This window comes from Podarcis vaucheri (assembly GCF_965113315.1).
Source record: "Podarcis vaucheri genome assembly, chromosome: 2".
In the NCBI taxonomy this organism is placed as follows: Eukaryota; Metazoa; Chordata; class Lepidosauria; order Squamata; family Lacertidae; genus Podarcis; species Podarcis vaucheri.
Genome location: NC_138760.1, coordinates 103,830,367 through 103,850,234, shown reverse-complemented (window position 1 = coordinate 103,850,234; position 19,868 = coordinate 103,830,367). Strand labels below are relative to the sequence as shown.

Below are 19,868 nucleotides of genomic sequence, written 5' to 3'. Positions count from 1 at the left end.
AACTGAAAAAATGAGAGAAACTGAAATTAACAGATTCACCCTTTCCTAGATACAACCTATGTAGCAACATTTTCCTTTGTCGTTTTCCTCCCCGCTCAGCCTTTCTATTTTATTCACCGAGCAATGTGTTGTTGTTGTTGTTTTGTTGTTTTACAAAATATATTTTTGCCCCCATTATCTAGTTAAATTCTTGGCGGAAGGATTCATTTGATAAATGAATATTGCTGGAGTCTCCAAGTCATTTTAGGTCCTCGGTCATCCATCAGCAGCAGAGAAAAATGCATCAAGGAAAGAAGGTGGCTATTAAAAGAAAATTATACCCTAAGATATTTGGAAGCCACAAAGTAGACTTGTCATATTGTTTGGAAGCCGGAGACAAATACTTTTCAGATGTGGTCAAGGGCATGGAGGGAGGTTGCCGCAAAGCAATTTAGCAGATAAGAGCCAGCAAGGGTGTGCAAGTCATTGCAGGCCAGCTCATATGCTGCTTCTAAGCTGATTTGTGATGGGAGTTTGAGATTATATTAAGACATGTTGCAGCCGTTCACTAACACTAATATCCACTGTTCTGTCAAGGTCCTTTATTTCCCTGCCTTGTGGGTGGGTGAGGAGAGGCATATCTGTTCCTTATTTTTGCCGCTCTTCTTTATGGATGGTGTTGGCTTGTGTCTGTAAATTTTGGCAATTGGCACCTAGAAAAGCCTCTTGTGTGGTTAATTTCTTGGTGGTGGTGGTTGCTTAAGTTTTAGAGATAAACCTTATGAGGGCTCTTTTTTAAAAAAATATGAATGAAATGTAGGCGTCAGGTGACCTTGCTTACATTCGGGTTGGGTCATATCAGTGCAATTTCTTCACAATGGATGGCTTTCTGCAAAAGATGGGAAGGGTCTCCGGTATGCTCAAAGTGATGTGAGTGTTTTTTGAATGGTTCTTATATGCTGTGGCAGTCACACAGGCAAGTCCGCAGGTGAACTGCAGCCATCGAGTGATGAGTGTGTTGCAGGGTGTAAGGGTCTTAAAAGGTAGGATTCACCTAGCAAATCCCATCAGCAATGGGTTTGTCCTCCCATCTCCTCCCCCATGCCCCTTGAAATTGGCTTTGAGAGGGGCAGAAGAACCCCAGATCAGTGGGGCTGGGGTGGGGAAGGGGATTGTTCCATGTACCAAGCTGGTAAGCCTGCAGAGATGGAACATTCTCAATAAACACACGAGACGTAACTGGCTGTGTTCTTAGATAAATAAGGTATACTATTCATTGTATCAAATTGTAAATTTCAACAGAAGTAATTCATAAAGTTCAACAAACGAACAAAGCAGAAGGCCCAGTGGATCGGATCATTCTCTAGTCAGTTTATGCGTAAGGTCCATCCGTGTAATGGAGTCTATTCCACCTGTCTGTTCATAAGGTCCAAACAATCCACATGAAAGGTTGTTACAGTTCCACAAAATCCTTTCACAGAGTGTAGACAAGGATTTCCGGAATATTGGTCTTGTTTCGCCATCCTGGGCTTCATCTGTAGTTAAAGCACTAAGTAATACAAATAAATACAATATCATGATCTCACACATTTTACAGCAAAAATAATATTAAACGATAAATAACAGTACATGCCATATGTGATATTACAAGACAGTGGATCTTATGGCATAGTAGTAGCTGTGGTTTGTTTGTTGTGGTTTTGTTAGGGATGGAACATTCAGCATAGCTCTGTATTGGCTTCTTCTCACAGACTGGTTCATGCGCACTTGAGGTCAGGGCTGACCCACCCAGGATTCTTATTGGGGGGGGCAAGCTTTGGCTGGGATGAAAGTGGTATGGTGCCGCTTTCAATCTCGTATAGCACGGATGAAGCCTTTATGCAGGGACTGTCTACATGAAGGGCTCACTCCATGAGGTCAGGCCCTCTAGGGGGAAAGGGGGTTTACTGTGGGGAGGGGATATGAGACTGAAACATGAGAGAGCATGAAACATGAAGCATAATGAGTGTGAACGCTTAGGTGCAAGCGGGATCATCACCAGAAGCCCAAAAGGAAAGGAATTGCCATTGCACCAGTACCAGATCCCACATCTATCCCCATACTCGACAGAGCATCAGCCGCTGGTGATTCTGTTTCAGTGCCTTGTCCTGCCCCCCGCTGTGGCATGGACAGGAGCATCCTGTGGTATGTGGCCCCAATGATGCAGAGAAAACTAGCAGAACCCCATGCAAGTCTCTCTCTTTTTTAACAAAAAAATGAGGGACAGGAGCTAGGATTATAGCTTAGCTATGCTAGAGCATACCTGAGCGTGTAAAACATTTCCACATATGACAAGGGTTTTCAGTTTACAGTAATATGCACCAGTGGTTCTAGGGCATCGAGATTCTGCAAAACCCCTTATGATATTATTTGCCTCATCTATCAGCACCATTTTTCAGCAAGTGGAGGTGCTTTGAAGATGACTGTCAAATTGAATTTCTGGGGATCCCGGCCACGCTCAGAAGAGTTCCAGGGGAAGGCCAAATTGGCAGTTATATTTTCTGGCAACTCACATTTGACAGATGATGTTGATGGGGAATAGGCTCCCTGTTGACAAAAGCAGTCACGGGAAGTGGTTGGCCAATAGGAGACACTTGGTCGTCGCTCTCTCTGCAAAAAGAAACAATGCATCAGTGATTGTTTTTGCTCTGGTTCCTTTGTGGCATCACCAGAGGTAGAAAAACAGCTTTGTTCCGGAGAAGTGACTTTTCATTTTTATTTTTATTTTTGTAAAATCATTCTGCACTCAAGGAGCCAGTTAAAAATCCAAATGCCCACGTGGTTTCACTTCACATTGAAATCAAGGAATGCTTACAAGTGTGTAGGGTTTCAGAGGGGATTTCAAACTTATTTTTAAAGGCTTTTAAGGAAGCCACCAGGGCAGGATGGGGGAAATAAGCTGAACATTCAGAAGTAAATGTGACACACATGCATGCTACTGGTAGGCAGACTCAAAGGAGGTTTTCTAGTTCCATTTGTCAGACTCGGGCCACATTCACACCATTTATTTAAAGCACTATGAAACCGTTTTAAACAGACATGGCTTCCTCCCAAAGAATTCTAGCTTGCTAAGAGTGCTCCAGGTTGTTCAGTGACCCCTATTCCCTTCACAGTGCTACCATTTCCAGAGTTCCCTGTGAAGAGGTGTTGTTGTTGTTTAGTCATTTAGTCGTGTCCGACTCTTCGTGACCCCATGGACCAGAGCACGCCAGGCACTCCTGTCTTCCACTGCCTCCTGCAGTTTGGTCAAACTCATGCTGGTAGCTTTGAGAACGCTATCCAACCATCCAACTCAGTCTGATACTCTTGAACTCACCTGTGGATCAGAATGCAACTTCCAGTCAGATTGCTTACTCCCCCTGATTTTGCAAAGCATCTTTGGTGCACACAAACGTTGGCCCAGGAATATGTATTTTGCGTTTAAAAATATGCAAAGAATCCATTTTACATGCAAAAGCATTTTAAAGTATATTTTTACATTAAAAGTCTGTTTGTACATAAGAAGTGTATAAAAATGTGGATAAAATGCCCACAATGGGACAGAACAGGAGAGGGTGGACATGGGATTGAGTGCCAGCAATACCAAAATAGGTCATAATTAGCTGCTCAGCCCATCCCTAAAACAATTCTTAAACCATATGTCAGACTACTAACCATTATATTGGTGGATACGCCATTTATATCTTTAAATCCATTATATAGCAACAATATCAAATAAAATCCAAACACAACAGCTTTAACAGCTCAAGAAAGAGAATGAATAAACTTGTCGGTCTTAAACAATTCCTGTTATGCTAACAGAATTTCACAACCTACATTTTGTCGAAAAACACCTGCTCTAAGATATTATGAACTGATTCCGGCTTACACCCACACCCGCACAAATAATTTGAGCAATCCTTCCCTACCTTCCTTGTATCTAACGAGATGGGTTGATTTGACCATATAAATGCTGCCATAGAGCTTTTCCAGCCAAGGCAGGTTTGCAACAATTAAAATCCACAATAAGATGGAGGAGTTTATTGTGGGTTTTAATAGCAGTAAAACTGCCTTGTAGAAGCTCTTGGATCAGGATAATAAATATTTCAGCAAATACATAAATGAGCTGTAGATTGCATTTTCTGTTCCTGTCTTGTTCTTTTTCCCTTTGTTCAGCTATTTTCTACTTTCAGGGTGAAATTTTGGAATTAGGGGCTATCTGGTGCAGCCCTTATTTGGCTTAACCATACCCTGAGTTGTAACCAGAGCTGACCCTCTGAGGATGATGATGATGATGATGGTGGTGGTTGTTGTTGTTGTTTGTACCCCACCCATGTGATCCACTTTGATCCAGTGGAGGTTCCCAACAGTGGAAGAGGCTATTTTTGCTGAGTCATCCTCCCCCCCCCTGGAACTCCCATACTGTTCTGAAGTGTTCTCCAATCCTCTGGAGCATATTTGAGTGGGGGGGGGGTGATTGTGAGCTGCAGAGGAAAAGTGATTATGAAAAAGGCACCTTCCCACTCCATTCTGCTGATCGAAGCCTCACTGGGGGGGTTGCATCACCGGGGGTGGGGTGGGGGTCAACTGAAAACAACCTGCTGGGGAAAAGAAGTCAATCTTGTTTTTTAAAAATAAATTTAAAAATTCCAGATGGTTTTTATGAAAAACATGTCCTTGCTAATCTGTTATGCTTATTGCAATCAAGTCTTTCAAAGTATATATGCTGCATATACACACACAAACTTAGATGTATAGCTAATTGTGCATTTTTGGACCTTCTGATTTCATCCAATTCTGTAAATCCGATCGACCGCTGCTTTGGTATCTGTGATCGTTACATACAAGAACTTGCAACACTCCTGGAATCTGACAAATCAAATCATTTTAATGAACCACAGCAAACAGCTCATGTTGAAACAGCTGTAAGCGCAAAATGCAAATCATGTTTGTTGATAGCTTATGCTCCAGAGAAATAATCTTTCTAGGACTGTTTTATTATTTACAGTAGTTCCGAAATTTTCATTTTTTGTCAACATTGACAGATGCCACCCATGGGTAATGCTTGCGCTTGCGATATACGTGGAAAATGCTAAACATTTGCAGAGAGATCTCATGTTTGTAAGCTGATAATATGGTTGACAAATGGGTTTAACAATATCCAGTCATTTTAGAGCAGTCAGCTGAAATTTACCTGAGGTCTGTGGTATTGGAAAGAAAAGGAAGGTCAGAGGCATATGAATGCAGATGAAATAAAAGAGATTGGCTCCAGAGAGTGGTGCTGTATAATAGAGGCATGACAACAGATGATTAATTATATTTTAGACTCTGATAATTCCCTGCAAATGAGTGCCTGATAAAAGTTTCTAACCATTCCCATTGTCATTAAATGAGAGCTATCATAATTGTGGCAGAGTAAAGATGGGTTTCATTCCTAAAACAGTGCCAATGTGCATATTTTAAAATGAGCTATTTAAAATAAGCAGTACCTTTCCATAAATGTGGAGTTGGCAGGGATGAAAGTGCATGACAACAACAGGAGCTAGAACTGCTGAATAAATAGAACGAGTTTCTGGCATTCATTAGCACTGTGCATCACAGTGGCTGCAACATAAAAGTATAGATTTCCTTGAGTGGCAGGCAAATGCTAAAGGATTAGTATAGCCTTTCAGCTTGGAGAGATGGTTGGACTGGTCTGCTTTGGTTTCTCTCAGTTTCTCGTTTTCCCAACTTTAACTTCAGTTCTCCACATTTCCATGTCAGTTTGTGAATTTATTATTTTTAAGCCCTTACTAAATTTCATCAGCACCTTAATGCAAATTAATCCTTATATAAAACACTCTTATATGCCATTTTGCCCAATGTACACATTTTTGCAAGCACCTTTCTCTGGTATTTTCAGTAATGAATGCATTTGTATGAACACTTCCCCCATTTTTATACACATTCCTCAGTCGACTTTTGAAAATTTAGAGAAGTGTGAATTTTGAAGGTTGACCACATTTCGGTTTTGCGTGTTTTTCTGGAAGTGCATTGAATTGAACTTCTCCCTCATCTCTGGCTGCATCTGACCAAATATCATTGCTTCAGCAGTAGCCAGCAACATGACATGGGAAGTACAATGATATTGTGAATGCTGAGCCCTGATTCGTTACATTCTCCTTAATCCTGGCCTGTCTTCAGGAATTTACACTTAGTTTTTACTTGTTAAAGTGAATGTGGAGTCACGCACACAATTCAGCACACACACATACACACACACACACACACACACAGATTTACAAAACTCCATTGTATTCAAATATGTACTAAAATGAAAGAAGATTCCACCTAAACATTAGGAAGAAAGAAGATTCCAGCTAAACATTAGGAAGAACTTCCTGACAGTAAGACCTGTTCGACAGTGGAATTTGCTGCCAAGGAGTGTGGTGGAGTCTCCTACTTTGGAGGTCTTTAAGCAGAGGCTTGACAACCATATGTCAGGAGTGCTCTGATGGTGTTTCCTGCTTAGCAGGGGGTTGGACTCGATGGCCCTTGTGGTCTCTTCCAACTCTATGATTCTATGATTCTATGAATTATAAATTATATCTATCAGGCAACAAAGGAAGCTTGTCTGGTTTTATTTCATACATTGCATTATTTGCACTTAGGGCTGGCCTACCCATGAAGCAACGACATCAATTTTATTCAGGGCCGGCTCACTCATGAGGCAAGGTGGGCTGACTGCCTCTGGTGACAGAATCCACCAGGGCAGCAGATCCCTGTTGGCCTTTCTTCCCCCCTTGTTCCTGATACAGATTTTCCCTCATCCATTCTCCCCTGGTGCCATTTTGGTGTCTGCTTCAGGTGCCCAAAGGTGGCCTTCTTTACACATATGCAGAGGTGGAAGTGAGTCTTGCATTTGTCTTACCAAGCAACATGCAAGTCCTTCTAAACACCCAGGGCTACAACACTGGTGTGTGTTTTTCCAGATAGCTGAAGGTGACAACAGGGGCATCACTGCCATCCTGCTCCTGTCGTAGCCATTTGCAATGCTTTCTAGTTCTTCAGCACTCTGCAAACAAGTCTGACCAGAGGAACAACACCAAAACAAATGAAAGGAGTGTGTACATGGGCACTAGCAAATTGATGCCTTCATCCTATTATGTTTGCCTCTGTTGCCAGCCTTGGAGGACAGCACCAGTGGCTAAAGACATGAGCTCATTTATAGTTACAGTGGTACCTCGGGTTAAGAACTTAATTCATTCTGGAGGTCTGTTCCTAACCTGAAACTGTTCTTAACCTGAAACACCACTTTAGCTAATGGGGCCTCCTGCTGCTGCCACCGTGCGATTTCTGTTCTTGTCCTAAAGCAAAGTTCTTAACCTGAGGTACTATTTCTGGGTTAGCAGAGTCTGTAACCCAAAGCATCTGTAACCTGAGGTACCACTGTAGTTTAAGCAGTCCGCTGCATAAGGTATGCTGATCCTGCCCCTGTCTATGGCTTTTGTAGTGCAAGTTATAAATGAGTGCATGTCTTTAGACACTGGTCCTGTCCTCCAAGGCCAGCAACAGAGGGAAATGTAATAGGATGAAGGAGAACTCTTTGTGGGTGGCATACATTTGTCCACCACCTCAGTTAAAAGGATGGGTGGTGTGTCTTGCCATTGTGGACGTCATAGGATTGGCTGTGCAAGAATGTCTGACGTGGAGGCGCCATGGCTGTTGCATGCAGGGGCAGAGGAAGGGGGATGCAGTGGGCGCAGACCGCCCCGGATGTCACCACTGAGAGGGGTGACAAAGTGTCGGGTGGCACTCACCGTGGGGTCTGCAGCATGCCTGACCCACGTGTCTTTCCTGGGAGAGACACAATGGCTTGGGCACGCACAGGCTCTGTGCTGCCCAAACGGTCTGCCCACCGCCTCCCCCTCAGCTGTGGGAGAAGGCAGGAAGACTCTGGAGGCTCTGCAGTGTGCCCTGCCCCTATGGGCTGCTCGCCCCACCCCTATGGGCTGCTCACCCCGCCCCAGGCGTCCGAGCGGCTTCCTCCGCCGCTGGTTGCATACTCCAGTGTAACACGTTACATGAGCATTTGGCGTCTGGGTTAACTTGCCCAGAGCCTGTAGATCTTTGAAAACTCAGCTTGATCACAGCATTTAGGGAAGGGCTGTAGGTCAGTGGTAGAGCATCTGCCTTGCATGAAGAAGGTGTCTCGTGTTCAATCTCCAGCATCTCTGGGTGGTGCTGGGATTGCTCCCCTATCTGAAACCCTAGAAAGCTATTGCTAGACAGTGTAAATACCCAGCTGGATGAACGAATGGTCCAACTCATTATAAGAAGTATGTTGCTGTGTTCTCGTGCAGAATAAGGATGCCAATAACTCAATAGTTTTGAATGTCTAGCAGAGGTAGGGAGCTAAGCTAAAGTTTGCTCTTACCCAAGTGTGTTTTTCATTTCAATCTTCAAAGTGGCATTAAAACAGGTTCTGTTTAAATATAATATAGATTATGAACAAGCATTATGATTCTAATTTCTTTTAGGGCATTTCGGTGAGAAATGTCTCGTTCTGTTTCTTCATTGGCAAACATTCATGTAAATTCTTTCTAATTCTAATAAAACACCCATGAAGGACAAAGGGAGCCATTACAGCCTGTGATTAAGACAACGTTTCTTTGTTTAACAGTAACTAATCTGTTGTTATTGTTTAATTTCATTGATTTGGTGAAAGATGCATGATGTCCTTAATTATTCATTCCTTGCTTTTAAGTGCTTGGGCGATGACAAATGATTTTTCATTGGGCAACCTGGTTGACTATTAGCAACCATAATTGGTTTCAGAAATAAAGAATGTGGAAACTCACTGCAGGTCATTCTTCATCTCCAATGCCTCTGTGGAGACAAAAGCGTGTCCTTGTAAGGTGGAAAGAGTCTTGCAAAGATGTTCACAACAGGAAGATGAACCAGAACTACAGACACATAGAATCTTGGAATCATAGAGTTGGAAGAGACCACAAGGGCCATGGAGTCCAACCCCCTGCCAAGCAGGAAACACCATCAGAGCACTCCTGACATATGGTTGTCAAGCCTCTGCTTAAAGACCTCCAAAGTAGGAGACTCCACCACACTCCTTGGCAGCAAATTCCACTGTCGAACAGCTCTTACTGTCAGGAAGTTCTTCCTAATGTTTAGGTGGAATCTTCTTTCTTGTAGTTTGGATCCATTGCTCCGTGTCCGCTTCTCTGGAGCAGCAGAAAACAACCTTTCTCCCTCCTCTATGTGACATCCTTTTATATATTTGAACATGGCTATCATATTACCCCTTAACCTCCTCTTCTCCAGGCTAAACATGCCCAGCTCCCTTAGCCGTTAAGTCAGTCTTGAAATTTAGGCCTGTCATTCTCTTTCACCCTAGCCTACCTCACAAGATTGTTGTAAGGAGCAGGAAATGCTGCTGAGCGCTTGAGTTCAAATGCAGAAACACTGGAACTGCATCTTGATGAGATGCATTACTGCACAGTTTAATTCTAGTAATGTAGGACTACTTTTTATGGACCCCGAGCTTTCAGGCTCATATGTGAGTATTGTATAGCAAAACCTCCCTCATTTATCCTGCTATCAAGTGTTGCACAGTAATCAGCTATATCTTTATGAAGGTAATGATTCTGGGCTAAAATGTTATCCCACTCCTTTGCCTATCAGCACTAGTTTACATGAATATGTGCATATGTTTACAAGAATAATAAAAACAACATAAGATGCAAAATCAGAAACCATCAACTAGCTATTATGGAAAGATGTGTTCTTAATTGCCTGCAAATGCCTGTAGGTAGGTAGGTAAGTAAGTAGGTACAGTAGGTAGGACTAGAAAGGTTTTCAGCAGGCACCTAAAAATGAATGAAATCCTTGAGGTCAGCCTCCTCACACACCCCCCTCATTGAGGGTCCTATTGAGCCTGCTAGGAAATAAAGACAAATTTAATACAAAATCATGGTGAGGCAGGTGTGCTGGACTCCAGGCTTGAAGGCTATCCATTAGCATGGACTAATAGGCCCAAGGAACATAAAACAAGTCATCAGCTTCCTAAGCTGTGTCTGTAGTCTGTAAAAAGCCTGCCTTTGTCCAGAACTGGCTGCCTGGTCCAGAACTGACCCTGCCGGCCTGCCTCCAGTCTTTCTTCTCCCTTTGTTCCAGCCTGTTTGTCATGCCTGCAGCATTCTGCATTCTCCATATGCCTGATCAGGATTGGATATGGATTGTCTTCAGAAACCAAGTTTTTTGCAGTGTTCTGGGTTGTTATGGCCATGTTCATTATTTCTGCTCAGTGTAAGGGCAGATTGCTTATCTGGTTTAGCCAATCATCAGAGGAGAGCAAAAGCCTCGGGAAATTGATAGTTTAGGGATGCAGACTTTAACCAAATACACGTATCCCTCTGACAAAAGGCAGATGAATGTTAATGATTTGGATGAAAGAGAACTACAAAGCAAGATTTTGATTCTTGCTCATGACAGATTCCATTTTCACTTATTTGATCACAGATCAAGAAAGGAGTAGCAACAGTATGTTAATCTGATCTTTGGGTGCTATCAGAACAGGGACGGCTCTGCGTTTCCAGCGGCATTTGGCAATATGCTGTCTGTGACCTGTAGAAAGGAAGTTCTGCTCTGCTCTGCCACACAGATAGAAAGGGCAGGGGCTGCCTCATTCAGCCATTTTGGTTGTTGTTTAGTCATTTAGTCATGTCCGACTCTTCGTGACCCCATGGACCAGAGCACACCAGGCACTCCTGTCTTCCACTGCCTCCAGCAGTTTGGTCAAACCCATGCTGGTAGCTTCGAGAACACTGTCCAGCCATCTCGTCCTCTGTTGTCCCTTTCTCCTTGTGCCCTCAATCTTTCCCAACATCAGGATCTTTTCCAGGGAGTCTTCTCATCTCATGAGGTGGACAAAGTATTGGAGCCACTTGGTAGATTACCACAACCACAGGGCATTGCTCAGCCACCCGAGTAGGACCAGCAACTGCCATTATTATACAAAGACTGGTTGCAGTGCCTACTCTTGCTTTTAAAAAATTCATTTTTTATTGATTTTTAGGATTTTGAGGCTGCTTTTCAGAAAAGCTGTCAGGGCAGCCCACAACCAGGATAATGTGAGGTTCCTCAGGGTTCAATTTTATCACCTATGTTGTTTAACATCGACATGAAACCGCTGATTAGGGTTATCCGGAGGTTTGGAGTATGCTGTCAGCAATATGCTGGTAGCACACAACTTTACTTCTCCTTTATATCTTCAGTGGAAGTGCTGGACCAGTGTCTTGCCTTGGTAATGGACTGGATGAGAGCCAGCAAACTGAAGCTCAATCCAGATAAGACAGAGGCACTGTTAGTGAGCAGTTCCCTAGACCAGGTGGATGGAAGGTTGCCTGATGTTGATAGGGTTATGTCAGGGGATGATTAGCTGCTTGTGCTTAAAATTGTGCCCCCTCAGAGTTTGTGCGGCTCCACAAACCTCTGTGTGTGACAGAGCTCCTCAGACATGTCTGCTCTAGTCACTAGTAGAGTCTGACAGCGGCTGCCTGCGGAAGCGTTTCCAGCAAAGAAGCTCCTTAACGGAAACGCGTCTCCTGGACTCACGACGTGGCAGCTTCCGGCGAAGTATGGGTCTCCCTACGGTTGCTTCTGACACCTCCCCGCTGTTTTCGCTGGACGTGTCTCTCACCCCTTTCTCTCCCCTGCTGTTTCCTGCCTTGGCTGCTGCGTCTCTCTCAGCATTACTGAGATCCTCCTCCAGAGACCCCTCGCTCCCCCTGCTGGTCCCTGCTTTAGCTGCTGACTCTCTCCCAGCCTCTGGGAGCCCTACCACCTCCCTTTCCTCTGATGTCAGTTCCCTGACATCCACCTCCCCTCCAGGGCCCCCTTCCCCCCCGCCCCTACTCTCTGCTCTGGGCGGTGAGGAGCTAAAACCCCGAAAAGAATCCTCTTCATCTTCAGACGTCTCGAACATTTCCCTCCATCGGTCTTCGTTCCGGCTCGCTGAATCCTCCTCCGCCTCGGAATCAGAGAACCCCTCCAACTCTTCTTCTTCGTCGGTGGTGGCGAAGTATTCCCTCCGGAACCTCGCCACTGGCTGAGGTTTACGAGGGAATCTCTGATGAAAAGTTTCTATCAAAACCTCATCATCTACATCCTCTGCCATGACCCAGGTGTTTTCCGACTCCGGCTCCCCTTCCCACATTACCAAATACTCTACTTGATCTCCCTTCCACCTGGAATCGAGAATCTCCGCTACATGGTAGCTGTGTTCTTTTTCCTCCATAGCTGGTCCCCTATTGACCCTCCCTTCTCTGTCCCCTTTATACGGTGACAGCAACGACCTGTGGAACACTGGGTGCAGCTTCATGTGGTTCGGTAACCGGAGTCTGAAAGCCACTGGGTTGACCTGCTGCGTGACTTCAAATGGGCCCAGCCTTTTGGGTCTTAACTTCTTACAACCCCCTTTGAATGGTAACCCTTGGGTGGACAGCCACACCTGGTCCCCCACCCTAATGCTTTCCCCTTCCCTTCTGGTTTTGTCTGCCTGCCTCTTATATTCCTCCTTAGCCCTGTTTAAGTTAAGTTGGAGCTGGCGATGGATCGCTTCCATTTCTTCAACGAACTGTTCTGCAGCTGGAACGCTCCAGTTCTCCCCTTCCCCCCCTGGGAAGGCTCGGGGATGACACCCGTGATTAGCCAAAAAGGGGCTCATCCCCGTGGACACATTCTCTGCATTGTTGTAGGGAAATTCTGCCAACGCCAGCTTCTCCACCCAATCATTCTCTCTGTCATTCACATAACACCTCAAATATTGCTGGAGGACACCATTAGCTCTTTCCGCCTGCCCGTTGGTTTCTGGATGACGGGCAGTTGAGAAATTCACCTCTACATGCAATAAGCTCATGAGCTTCCTCCAGAACCTGGAAGTAAATTGTTTCCCTCGGTCAGAAACCACCCTCAAGGGGGCGCCATGCAGCCTAAACACATTTTCCACAAACAATTTAGTGGTTTCTTCCGCTGTGACCGCATGTGAGCAGGCTATAAAGTGGGCCATCTTGGTTAACAGGTCTACCACAACCATGATGGCTGTTTTCCTTCTGGACCTTGGCAGATCAGTCATGAAATCTATTGCCACTGCCTCCCATGGTCTTTCCGGCGTGGGTAGTGGTTCTAATAAACCTGCCGGTGCCCGCCTCTCCCCCTTGGCTCGTTGGCATTGGTCACACCCTCTCACATACTCCCGCACATCTTCCCTGACCTTGGGCCACCAGAATTCCCTGGTAACCAGCCACATGGTTTTGTGTTGCCCAAAATGCCCTGCTGTGGGGCTATCGTGCAGTTGCTTGAGTACCTTTTCCCTCAATTCCCCTTCAGGTATATATAACGCTCCCTTGTAGTACAACGCCCCGTTTCTCTCCTCAAAACCCCCGGGTTTGTCTCCCTCCCTCCTGAGACCCCTGAGTTTGTCCTGGGCGTATTCATCCTGCACCGTTCCCTCTACCAGTTCCCTTTGCCCCACCAATGCCGCCCCACACACCCAGCGGTCCTCTGGAATGACATGGGTCTCTTCGGGTGCTCCCTCCCCCTCCAAATATTCAGGTTTGCGTGAGAGAGCATCCGCCCTAACGTTCTCTGGGCCTGGCACGTAACAAATCTCAAAGTTAAATTTGGAGAACTCCTGGGCCCATCTCAACTGCCGTTGGTTGAGCACTCGCGCAGTTCTCCAATACTCTAGATTCTTATGGTCCGTGCACACTTGCACCTTATGTTGTGCACCAATTAGCAGGTGCCTCCATCTCCGGAAAGCCTCATGAATCGCAAGAAGTTCCCGGTCGTACACCGTGTAGTTCCTCTCGGATTTGTTCAGCTTTCGCGAAAAGAAGGCACACGGTCGCCACTCTGACTCCTCCTTCCCCGGCTGCAGAAGAAGCACCGCCCCTATGGCTCTGTCAGATGCGTCTGTTTCGACCCTCAGCTTTTTTTGTAAATCCACATGCAGAAGTTGTTCATCAGAGGCGAAGGCCCTTTTCAGTTCCTCAAACGCTCGCTCCGCCTCCGCCGTCCAAACAAACTTCTTTTTACTGCTGAGACAGTCCGTGATGGGCGCCGTCAGGTGGGCGAAGTTTCGGATGAACTTACGATAAAAGTTTCCAAACCCTAGGAACCTCTGCACATCCTTCTTGGTTTTGGGTGTTTTCCATTCCAGCACTGCTTGAACCTTGCCGGGGTCCATGGCCAACCCCTTGTCTGACAAGCGGTACCCCAGGAATTCCACCTCCTTGGTATGAAACTGACACTTCTCCAGTTTCACCCACAGCCTGTTGGCTTGCAGCCTGCTCAACACTTCTCTGACGTCTCTCACATGTTGCTCCTCATTCTCCGAATACACCAACACATCATCTAGGAAGGCCACGCAATTCTTGTAGAGCAAAGGCCCCAGTACGTGGTTCATGAATGATTGAAAACACGCGGAGCCTGTTTGTAATCCAAAAGGCATCACGAGGTATTCAAATGCCCCCAAAGGGGTGAACATGGTGGTTTTCCATTCATCCCCTTTCCTTATACGTATCAGGTTGTACGCCCCCCTTAGGTCCAGCTTTGTAAAAATCTTTCCTTTCCGCACCCTGGTCAAAATATCATCAATCCTGGGCATAGGAAAAGCCGCCGGCTCTGTCACTGCATTTAACCGCCTGAAATCACATACAAGTCTCGGCTTGTCCGTGTGCTTTTTATCCACAAAAAACACTGGGCTACCCCCCGCTGCCTTGGACTCTCTGATGAAGCCTCTCTTCAGGTTCTTGTCAATGAACTCTCGCAACTCCTGCATTTCCCTGTCTGACATGGCATACAACTTGCCTACAGGAAGCTGTGCTCCAGGGAGTAAATTGATCTGGCAATCAAAGGGCCTATGCGGGGGTAGTTGGTCAGCTTCCTTCTCGCTGAACACGTCGCTGAGATCAGCATACTGTGGTGGCACCTTCCCCTTCTCCATTACTTCAGTCCCTGCCAGGGTGGCTTGGGCCCCTGCTGACCCCTTTTCCCCCCTGCAGTGTTCTAAGCAATGTGCTGAACCGAAGGAAACCACTCTTTGATGCCAGCCCACCAGCGGATCATGTAGGGCTAGCCAGCTCATTCCCAAAATAATGGGAGCGCCTCCCAAGGTGGCCACATTAAACGCTATCAGTTCTGTGTGCCTTGCCACCCTCATTATCATTGGGACGGTCTGCAAGCTGACTCCTCCTCCCAACAGTTCCCTGCCATCGATCGTGGTCACCTGCAGGGGGTTGCTTAAAGGGATCGTCTGTATCTGGTGTTCAGCAGCAAACTCCTTGCTCATAAAATTGCAGGAGCTGCCTGAGTCCAACAGCGCCTTTATTTTTAGGGGGTGTCCATTTTGCAGCTCTAGCGACACTTCAATCACTAGAGCAGGTCGAGGAGCTTCTGGCACGGGCACTTTCACTGCTCTTTGGCCTGGCTGCAGTGCCCTGACGGTGGCAACCAGGCGTTGGCTTTTACCTGCTCCGTTTCTCCCTGCTCTCCCCCCTCAACAGCTCCCACCATCCCTTGCCATTCCTTCCTCTGGGGGCAGACTCTGGCAAAGTGGCCTGGCTGTTGGCAGAGATAGCATTTCCGGGCTCCTTTTCCCTCCTTCTTAGCCCCCTCACTGGGCTTTGAAACTGCGCGCGCGCGGGCTGTTCCGATTTCCATCGGCTCTGCCGGCGGGAAAGCTGGCTCAGGAATGTCTGGAATGCGGAACTCCTTCCAACGTTCCCCTCTCCCTTCCCGCCTCTCCAAGGCTCTTGCCTCCTGGCGCGCTCCAATGGTCAGCGCAGATTTGGTCAGCTGATCCATAGACACCGCCCTGGGGCTCCGGGACAGCTCGTCTTTCACAGCCGAAGAAAGACCTTCTTCAAATAGCATCTGAATGGGTGCCGCCGATAAATCCCACCCCAATCTGTGAATCAGCATGGTAAATTCAGTCCAGTACTCACGGACAGATCTGCTTCCCTGCTTGCAAGCCATTAGCTGTCTGCGCACCACCCCTTCCTCAATATCGCTGGAAAACATGATATCCATTGCACGAAAGAACTTCATAGTGTCCTTTAGGATATCATTGTGCGTTGCCATCAGGGGTCGAACCCAGTCTCGCGCCCCCTTCTCAAGATGCCCAATTACGAAAGCAACTCGCGATTCCTCATCAGGGAACTCATCAAACTGCACATTAAGGGCATATTGCATCTCTGTCCTAAAGGCATGGTAATCCTTGGGGTCCCCCCCAAACTTCTGCACCAATCCTGGTACCTTTCTGGGGAACTGAGTGGTTCTCCCCTTCTTGTCTGCATCCTGAGCCCTTCTCTCCTCGAGCCTCGCCGTCTGCAGCGCAAGTTGGACCTCCAAAGCTTGATACCTTTCTTCCAAGCTTGGACCAGCTCCAACCCCTGCCTCTCCGGTTCCGGCTGGGTTGCTCATGATGCTTTCTCCTGCACAGGCAGCGTACAAAGACTGTCAGACTGCTGTCAGGGGATGATTAGCTGCTTGTGCTTAAAATTGTGCCCCCTCAGAGTTTGTGCGGCTCCACAAACCTCTGTGTGTGACAGAGCTCCTCAGACATGTCTGCTCTAGTCACTAGTAGAGTCTGACAGTGGCTGCCTGCGGAAGCGTTTCCAGCAAAGAAGCTCCTTAACGGAAACGCGTCTCCTGGACTCACGACGTGGCAGCTTCCGGCGAAGTATGGGTCTCCCTACGGTTGCTTCTGACACCTCCCCGCTGTTTTCGCTGGACGTGTCTCTCACCCCTTTCTCTCCCCTGCTGTTTCCTGCCTTGGCTGCTGCGTCTCTCTCAGCATTACTGAGATCCTCCTCCAGAGACCCCTCGCTCCCCCTGCTGGTCCCTGCTTTAGCTGCTGACTCTCTCCCAGCCTCTGGGAGCCCTACCACCTCCCTTTCCTCTGATGTCAGTTCCCTGACAGGTTACGCTCCATCTGAAGGAATGGGTACATAGTTTGGGGGTACTCCTGGATCCTTTGCCGTCACTTGAGGCTCAGGTGGACTCGGTGGTGCAGAGTGCCTTCCATCAGCTTCAGCTTGTGGCCCAACTATGCCTCTGTCTGGACAGGGATAGCCTAACTACTGTTGTCTATGCTCTGGTAACCTCTAGGTGAGTGTCAGGAGTCCAGTCCCCGGCTTGATAACACAGTGAGTGTAGTTAATTAAAAAGGATGCTTTATTGTCAAAACAAACAGATAGCTCCAGATGGCTTAACACAGTCTCTGCCATCATCAGTCATGATGACCCTTCTGAAGACAGTGACCAGAAGCAACTGAACTTTCGCTTCTTACGTCTTTTGTTTTGTTTTTTATCTTGCAACCCTCCCATTCGCCGAGACCTTGGGCTGAGTGGGTCAGCTCCTGCCTCTTCCCCATTCTCTCAGAAGCTGTCTCTTAACTCTTCCCCGCCTGTTGGTGCTTCCGGCGAACCTTGACTGCATTCTAGCCGGCTCTCAGCCATTCCCTTATCAACCAGCATTCCAAGGGGCAGGGGAGTTGGCGCTAGCCGATGCTCATCCTGCATGGCAGTTAACCCTCTCTGTTCCTGGCTACTTTCTTCAGTTGGCTGCAACCCTTCCCTGGGAGCTGACTCATTCATGACAGTCAGATTGCTGTGATGTATTAAGAATCTTGCTTGATCAGGCCAGTGGGCTTTCTAATCCAGCACAGCAGCCAAACGGGCCATTGGGAAGACTGCAAGCAGAGTCTGAGTGCAATAGCACTTTCCCCACTTGTGATTTCCAGAAACCGATCTTCTTCAGAGGCATACCAATTTGACAGTGGGAGCAGACCCTCCAAGTGTCCCTGTTCTCCAGGGACATCCCAGGATTTACAGAAGCAGCCCTGGTTTCTGATTTAATCCTGGAATGTCCTGCTTCTCCTTAGGACATCCCTATTTTTATCGGATTAATGTTGGAGGGTATGGAATTATCTGACCGCTGAGCCATCTGAAGGCAACCCTGTATACAGAAGTTATTATTGTTTTTATATATGTTGGAAGTTGCCCAGAGTGGCTGGGGCAATCAAGTCAGATGGGTGGGGTATAAATAGAATAATAATAATAATAATACTAATAATAATAATAGTGCAGCAATAGGGCATCCCTATTTTCATCAGAGAAACGTTGGAGATTATGTGGGAGTAGTTCATAGCTATAATGGCTGGCAGCCATTTATAGCTTTATCCTCCATAAATTAATCTAAGCCTCTTCTGGGAGCAGATTCCACAGTTTGCTATTTGAAGAAGTACTTTCTGTTGTCTGTCCTGCATTTTCCAGCATTTGGTTTCATTGAATCCCAAGTTCTAGTATTCAGAGAGACAGAGAGAGTGAGTGAAATCTTGCTATCCATTTTCCTCACACCAAGGACTTCTTGGCCTGAGCCTTGGAGCTGAATCGACTACTTCGTCGGGGCCTAACCCTTAGCAGAGCTTTTACCATCCTCTGACGTGGGTAAACCCTGGTGCTGAGCAACACTTTGACAGAAAGAATGACTGTAAATGAGTCAAAAGTAGCCAGTGATCAAAATAATACCATTATTTCACAGCTAGCGGAAGCGATTTCCCATCTGCCAAAGTGCATATCAGAAGCTCTTAACTCTAATAATAACCTCTGAACTCTAATAGCCACTTATAAGAGGTTAGCTTTGAGGAGGATGAGATTTCTGAGGCTCTGAATCCCAGCTAAACCATCCATGCTTGTGATACAGATTGTGGCTCCAAAACGTATGTTTCCATATGAAAGAAGGAATGGTGATCCTGAGCAATTCCTAAATGATAAATTAGGCATTGTTCATGGTGTCCTTCGGCTGGAAGGAATGGCTCTTAACTGCTTTGTAAGAGAGGCAAAGGAGGACCTCATCAGGAGGAATGAGTCACGTTCAGGCAAATGCTAATGGATGAGTGGTCCTATCTTATTTTGTGGCAGAGCCACAAAAGAGCTTTGAAATTAGAGAGCCATGACCATTTGGGTAATTTTGAATGATTCTGTTAATAGGCGTGTTCACATGTTAGCTTGTAGATCTATTCTGTGTACTTCTACATATGTGCAAGAGTGGATGTGAAAGAGTGTTGCTTGTATCCAACATAGTGCTATGTGAACTTACAGTCAGTGGAAAAATCTCTGCTTGCACAACAGAACATCCTCCCATTTTCTGGAGCAGATTTGGGGAGTGGGGAGTGGAGCAGGGAGAGAGGAGAGAGGAGAAGTCATGTTGCACAAGTCAAACTCCTTGCACTGATGAGACATGCCAGTTAAGCACTGCCCTGTAAACTAGCTGATTTGTGCTTCTCAAATACTCTGTACTCTTGTTGCATGTCCCATTGAAGCAAATGTACAAGTATACGGCTCAATTATTCACATGAGAACACAGATTGTACACTGGGTGGCATTATGCCAAGTCTTACTCAGAGTAGACCCATTCAATGAATAAGTATGCCTACATTAGGTCCATTCATTTCCATAGATCTACTCTGAGTAACACTTGGGTGAATGCCAACCACTGAACATAATGTGTAAATGCCCCTTATATTATCCTCTCTCCTTTTTTGCATCTGGCTAATCTGGAGCATTTCCTGCATCATGAGTTACTTACTAATTTTCAGTAGAAAATCATGGAAGGAGCTGTTCATATTTTTCAAGCTCTCAGAAGAGAGTGGATCCTCTTGTCACTTTTCATTTTTATCTTGGAGAATAGTCCTCCTTTCCTCCTCGTGTCTTTTACCTTTAATGTGCTGGGCTTGATCAGCAGATTTAAAATCAAAGCAGTTCCTGTGGCGCCTTAGATTCAAGTTGAAAAATGCAGTTCAGCTGTTTACG

At 46.2% G+C, this 19,868-nt stretch overlaps 1 protein-coding gene and 1 long non-coding RNA gene across 3 annotated transcripts in view; one reads left to right on the top strand and one right to left on the bottom strand.

The window, feature by feature from the left end:
• TAFA1 (TAFA chemokine like family member 1) overlaps positions 1–19,868 on the top strand; it is a 355,184-nt gene that overhangs the window by 224,739 nt on the left and 110,577 nt on the right. The gene's annotated exons all lie outside the window — the stretch shown is intronic.
• On the bottom strand, positions 1,198–19,835 carry LOC309525552. Its single transcript, XR_014216410.1, has 3 exons — positions 19,645–19,835; positions 2,532–2,628; positions 1,198–1,528 (listed from the first exon to the last, which is right to left on the bottom strand). It is a non-coding gene; the product is annotated as an uncharacterized lncRNA (long non-coding RNA).